Genomic DNA, 6,702 nt, shown 5'->3' with positions numbered 1-6,702 from the left:
TACTTGGGCTGTTACTAAGAAATGATCGACATTCCTGCACAAGTCCTTAGGGAGACATACTTTCATCTCACTTGATGAAATATCTAGAAGTGGAATGGTGGATGAACTCTGGGTGTGGGTTTGACTTTTCAAGAAACTGCCAAAGTGATGGTAGCATTTACATCCCACCCCTTTTCGCTCCCTTCCTCCCTATTTTCCTACTTCCTTTTACTTCTTCCCTCCCTTCTTCCCTCCCCGCTTTCTTCCTTCCAATAGGCTCTCATTGTGTTGCCCACGCTGACCTCACAGGGGATCCTTTTGCCTCAACCTCCTATATAATGGATTTTTAAAATACTCATAATGTATCCTGTAACCCGCTTTACTCACTAGTGCTGTAGCCTTTTGCAGACTTGGACCTTCTGTGCAGGTAATTATGTCAACTGCTGATAAAGACAGATTTGATTTTTTTTGTACGTATATTAAATGTTTTATTGAAAGGTTTTTAACATGAGAAAGAAGGTACAGGAATAGATTACATAATGATGACCAAGGCAATATTCCACATGACAAAAATCAAAACAAAACAAATTTATACAGTAAATGTACCAGCACTGAACAAGGTATTTGAAATTTAATCCAGGCTGCATATACATAAAATGATCTGACCATTTTGCAAAATAAATCATTGCCTAGAACACCAAAATGCCAACCATTCTGGCTGTAAACTGCCTTCTTTCTTTTGAAAGAACTTCTGTATAGTATGAAAAGAACTGGCATGACACTTACTTCAAAAAGGTAGCTAAAAACATATATGTAATGCAATTCTACATGAAATATACACAGTAAATCTTATTAATTCAAAATTCAAAAACACAAGAACTCCCTGAATAAAAGCTGAAACCTCATCAAAGAAAAATGCTCATCATTTGTATAGCACTGTTAGAAAACTGATAAGATTTCTGCGGGAAGGGACAGGGAAGATATCAAACATAGTCATCCATTTAAAATTTGTTCAAACACTGTTCATGAGGTTGTAAATTGCTGCTTATACCATCTTTAAATTGTATACCATGGATATACTTTCTACTATTTTAAGAGGACAAAACAATAACTTGTAGAAAGTGTTTCTCAAAATAAGGAGCAAATACCCTAAAGCATTTTAATGTAGGCTCAGCAATAAACATTTGAAACAAGCTCCCTGTGTGATTCTTCTACATTCTGAAATACTCTATAGGAAAGAGCAACAGTTAAAAGCAAGATCACAAACACATTTCTGACATGGCAGAGTTCTCTATAAGTTCATGCTGCTTTTTGTTTTACTACAAGTTCCAGGCAGTAAGAGAAGCATGTATACCTGGCAAATGAACATGTGACTGTATCTAGACATTTTCCTTTGGCATTTTCATTACTTTCAAACTTAGATGTCAGAAGAAAAGGCAATATATGAATATAAGCTTTGGGAAAGTTATATTTTCAATGAAATGGGGCTTCTAATAAAGAAAAAAACTATATTTTATTAAATACTTACAAATTTTAAATCATTCTAAACTGAAAACTGGATCGCTTACCTAACATTAAATTGTACTAAGATTGTACCATAGTCACTTTTGTAAGTGATGATGGTTACTTTTAAAGTCCTATGCATAAAAACTAGTACTAAAACAGGAAAGCTCTATGTGACAACTCTTTCAGAAACTGATAACCACTAATTTTAATAAAAATAGTTTAAAGAACTCTGCCCTGAAAAGAATCCTACTATGTATTTTCTGTATTATCTTACTAAACAAACTTAACTAAGGGTATGGAACTATGATCTATGTGTTTTCTGCAGAGTATTCAAAATTGTTGTTATGCTTTGGATTTCCCTGAAGACTACATAAGCTGGGTACCAAAAGGACAGGTAATACAGTTTGGAGAGAAACAAGCACAGTGAAGACAGTCCTACTTAAAAGGCAAACTATTCTTTCATATCAGTAACAAGAAAAATCATACACATTCTGTCTCCACTCAACCAATGGAATGTGATTACAAGTTTGGTTAACAAGCAATTGCTTCATCCTTATTTAAGTGAAATCATAAACAGTAAGTCTATCAACAACAAGTGTTTCTGTGCAGGAAATGGCAACATAAGCAGAATGCACAGTTGGAAAATGAGGATCAGACCCATTCTTCTTCATACATGGAAAGAGGATTGATGTACTCAAAACCTGCAAATTGATCTCCATCGCTCTTCCTCACCACATCCTTGTCATCTGGAGTGAGCTGGACAGGTGCGTTAGTAAACTGATAGTCAAAGTTGTCCAAACCAAATTCTCCAGAAGTATTTGGTTTAAAGGGAGGTACCACCCGCTTCTGCTCCATCAGCTCCCAGTCCACACTTTGAAAAAATGGATGGTCCTGAACGTCCGCAAACCCCGTCTGGGGATGACAACCCAGTCTCTCTTTCGGGTTCTTGTTCAGAAAACCGTGCAGGACACTTGCAGCTTCTATGGACAGACAGCATGGTACAACAATGTTACTTTCCACAATGAGGTGCAGGAGGTAAGCGATTGCTTTTTCAGCAGGGAAATCAGGTTGTTCAAAAGTAGGAAAGGGAGACTCTCCCACCATCATTTCGAACATGATCACGCCCAGAGCCCACCAGTCCACACCGAACCCGTACTCTTCTCCTCGGATAACTTCCGGAGCCAGGTAATTAGCCGTGCCACAGAAAGTGCCAGTCACTTTTCCTGGCCCTAGTCCTGCCTTACTCACGCAATAGTCAGTGATCTTAACATGCCCCTGTGCATCTAGTAATAAATTGTCCAATTTCAGGTTCCGGTAGAGAATGCCTTGCCGATGAAGGTAGTTCAGGGCTAAGCTGATCTCTGCAGAGTAAAACCTGGCATGAGGCTCAGGAAGTACTCTTTGTCGTTGCATATGAGGCATGAGATCGCCTCCGTTTACATAGTCTAGCACAAAACACAGCCTGCTTTCTGTCTGAAAGCAAGCATGGAGCCCGACAAGGAAAGGATGATGGGACGCCTGCTGCAGTACGCGCCTCTCCGTGTGCGCTCGATGGATGTCCGCACGCGCTTTCTTGACAACTTTCATTGCAAACATTCGCTCTGTTTTTTGTTGTTTAACTAAGAGTACTTTTGCGAAACTTCCTCTGCCTATCAGCCGGAGCAGGTGAAAGTCCTGAAGACCAAGACTAGAGGAAGGTTTGCCACTCTCTCTGGTGTTCTTTAGGTCGTTGTCTTCAGCAAGATGTTCCAAACTGTCGTGGCTTGAAGGATCAGACGGGCTCACGGTCGGTGCGGGGTCTGAATCTGTGGGCGGTTGATTCATTGGCGTCTCGGATAGCGGTGGTGAAGAACGCTGGCCACACGCAGCTGTGACAAGTGTGTGGCACTTCTTGTGAACCAGCGGCTTGCAGTCGATGCACTTGTATACCTGGCGTCCGAATCCCCCTACACGGCCCGAGCAGACGGCACAGTGAGCGCGCCTGCTGAAACGCTTGGCCTGAAATGTATGGCCGTTGGCATAAGAAAACTTTCTCCAGAGGCCTGCAGCTCTGCGGTGGGTGGGCTGATCTTCTAGGCAAGGCATTTTAGGGGGTTCTGATGGACAAGGAGATGCACAAGGTGACACATGGAATAAGAGCTCGTACTGCTTCTTTAGCTCAGAGAGCCAAAAGGCTTCTTCTAATTCCCACTGAGACGATACAGAAAGTGCGTCTCCTTCCTCCTCGGCCCGCTTGGTGGTGAAAAGCTTTTTATCCTCCAAACACCACGGGTCTTGAACTTCGTCGCAGAGGCCCGCAGGGGAGATGGACGTTCCCGAGCGTGGTGTGACATCTCTTCCCATGAGCAGGGCCTGTCGGGTAGAGGTGTGGGTCGTGGAGGTGCTGGGGAGGAAGGGACCATAGTAGGGTTCGCTACCCTGGAAAACTGGCACGAAGGGCTCGAGGGGCGAGCGTGCCCCGATTGCCAGCACTGACCACACCGGCCGGGGTTCAGCATAGCTCCCTACGAAGTGCTTTGCACTGGGGCCCGGGTCAGGGCGGATGTACACTAGGTTTCTCAGTGTGTCTCGGGGCCTGGTGGCTGTGACTTTGTTCTCCCACCCTGGACTTCTTTGGCTCCCCAGGATTTTGGGGCCTGGCTCTGGGGAGGCCTGTCCAGAGCTCCTGGGCGTCTCTGGGCCCAGGGGGACTTGCCCTGGGATCTTTCGCTTTGTGCTGCCATTGGGATTTGGGCTTGGGCAGACTTCACATGGGTAAGTTGGTTTTTCTTCATCAGTCGTGGCCAGTCCTAGGGACGCCTTCCCGAGGGTGTCCACGATGGTTGAGTCACCCCTGCCTTGTGGTCTGCAGTGTCCAGAAGCAGTCAGCCGTCTCCTCAGTCTTTCACAGAGACTTTCCCTGCTTGGGGTCCTGAGGCTGCGGCCTCTCGAAGTGGAGAAGCAGCTCAGCATCCTCACAGTTGCCGGTCTCCGGCCAAGTGAGCTCGGAGAGGGCAGTTACTGCATTGTGACGCCCGTTACCAGGGTTCCAGGTTCTGTTTGGACCGGTTGCCAGGGAAGTGAGGTCTTGTCTTAGGGTCGCATGACCTGAGTCTCCCCTCCAGTGCCCAGTCCCCTGTGGCCCATCTTTTGCTTCACACTAACGAAATCAGTGCCTACTTACTCATTTTGATTTTTGTCTAAGTACCTAGGAATCTTTTTATTATCGAAATCTATTAGTTCCTTACTTTTACATTACTGGATCTTGTACCCTGTTTTCACAGTGAACTACAGCTATACCCTTAGACTTTATTTTTTCAGATACACACTAAGCATCTCCCTAAATCACATAATTGGTCAGGTCAGTCTCCATCTTGAGATTTTCTTGCCTCAGCCGCCCAGAGTGCTGGGATCACAGTCACACACCATCTGGTCAGATTCAGTGTGCTACTTCGAAACAGCTAAACTGGGAAACTTTTGGCGTTCTGAGGCACGGGTGACATCTTTACTTTTAAAGCAACATGTATGCAGTGACATTTTGCAAGTGGTGGGAATAGTGCTGAGGGTCTTTTCCATTTAAGGAGCCATTTTCCCTGAAGATGCAGAACTGGGGATTTCCACTTAGAGAGCTGTGACTTTTAGGATGCTTTTCTTTCCTGGATTGCATCTATCCTCATTTCCATTTAGTACTGAGCTTTCTAGAAAATTTCACAGTGACTTTTCCTTAAGAGATATGAATATTTGTTTCACAGTGTAGCTTCTGGGGTAGTGGTGGTGGATCCACAGGAGGTTGTCACTTTCAGGTGCACAGAAGTGATCAATTATTCTTCCTTAGCTAATGAGCTTAATACCAAAGTATAGTATTCAGTATAATGATATACTGTGTTTGTCTGAAAATAAGACCTAATCGGAATGAGCTAACTCGCACGAGCCCTAGCTGATCATCACCATGCCAGTGTCACACAGAAGATGACACCTCACTGTTCTCCTGCTTGCTGGCTATTCTGTAATGGCAGGTAAAGCGGGAAGAAGAGGATTGGGACTATCATTCATTTTTTTTCTGCTTAGGTCTCATTTTCAGGAAAACATAGTAGACTGAGTCAGGACAGCATGTGGTGACTGTGTGGTAGATATTGTTTGTAAAGCCTAGAAGCCATCACCCCAGTGGTGATAAAGAATACACACATACAGAATTTGAGCTCTCTTTGTGGCCACTAGGAATCACTTCTTGTTCTCCTATCCCAGTCAGCCCCTGTACTCTGTGTCCCATGTGGGTAATTTGCATTTTCTAGACTTGAGGAAGCTATAATCATTCAGCACATAGCCAGACATGGTGGCACGTGCCTATAATTCCACACTTGGGAGGCTGAGGCAAGAGGATCACTGTGAGTTCAAGGTCAGACTGAAGTGCAGAGCAAGACACTGTCTTTGAAAAAATACAACTTTACAACTGAGGGAGAGCTTACACCCCTTTGAGAAAGGCTTCTGCTAGTGCTTGAGATCCAGGAGTTGGGATTTCTAAACTGGCCAATTTATCGGTGCTGCTGCACCATCGTCAAACTTTGGACACAAATGTGGGAGCTTCAAGTGTGTTCCTGGTAGAGGTGGAAAACTCTGGATAGCCCCTGACTTAGTCTGATCCCTTATTTTCAGACAAGATCATCAAGGTCTGCAGGGACTCATCTCAAAGCTTGCTAGAGCAAAGTTGAAGCCTGAAGCCTGACCTCATGCGTCCTATTCCAGTGCTCTTTGATTGTGCTGGGTGCTATTGACTGATACCTGTGTCCCTTCAAAGTTTATATGCTGAAATCTTAATCCCCATTGTGATGGCAGGAGGAAGTGCAGCCTTTTGGAGGTAATTAGGTCATGAAAGCTGTGAATAGGATTAGTGTTCTTGTGAAAGGGACCCCAGAGAAGTTCTTTTCCCCTTTCTATCATACAGGACACAGTAAGGAGATTCTGCAGCTATCCATGAACCAGGAATATGCCCTTCACCAAACACTAAATCTCATTTTATTTTCTGGAACTTCCTAGCTTCTAGCACTCTGGGAAGTAAATGTGTTTTGTTTATAAGGCACTCTATCTGTAGCATTCTTTTATAGCAGCAAGAAAAGGACTGAGACCCTGCAATACTTCTTGAATTAGTGAAACCCTTACCATTTCATGCACGTATATAGAAACAGCTACGCATCTTCACAAAAATCTTCCTTGCAACACTGAGACCATTGATTGACCTCA

General features: G+C 44.0%; 1 pseudogene; it reads right to left on the bottom strand.

Moving 5' to 3' along the window:
• Positions 1–2,016: 2,016 nt before the first annotated feature.
• On the bottom strand, positions 2,017–4,462 carry LOC102011922 (annotated as a pseudogene).
• Positions 4,463–6,702: the final 2,240 nt, after the last annotated feature.

The sequence above is a fragment of the Chinchilla lanigera genome, unplaced genomic scaffold, assembly GCF_000276665.1.
Source record: "Chinchilla lanigera isolate Chin_1 unplaced genomic scaffold, ChiLan1.0 scaffold00045, whole genome shotgun sequence".
Classification (NCBI taxonomy): domain Eukaryota; kingdom Metazoa; phylum Chordata; class Mammalia; order Rodentia; family Chinchillidae; genus Chinchilla; species Chinchilla lanigera.
The sequence above is the reverse complement of the archived record's forward strand: the minus strand, read 5'-3'. Positions and strand labels throughout refer to the sequence as shown.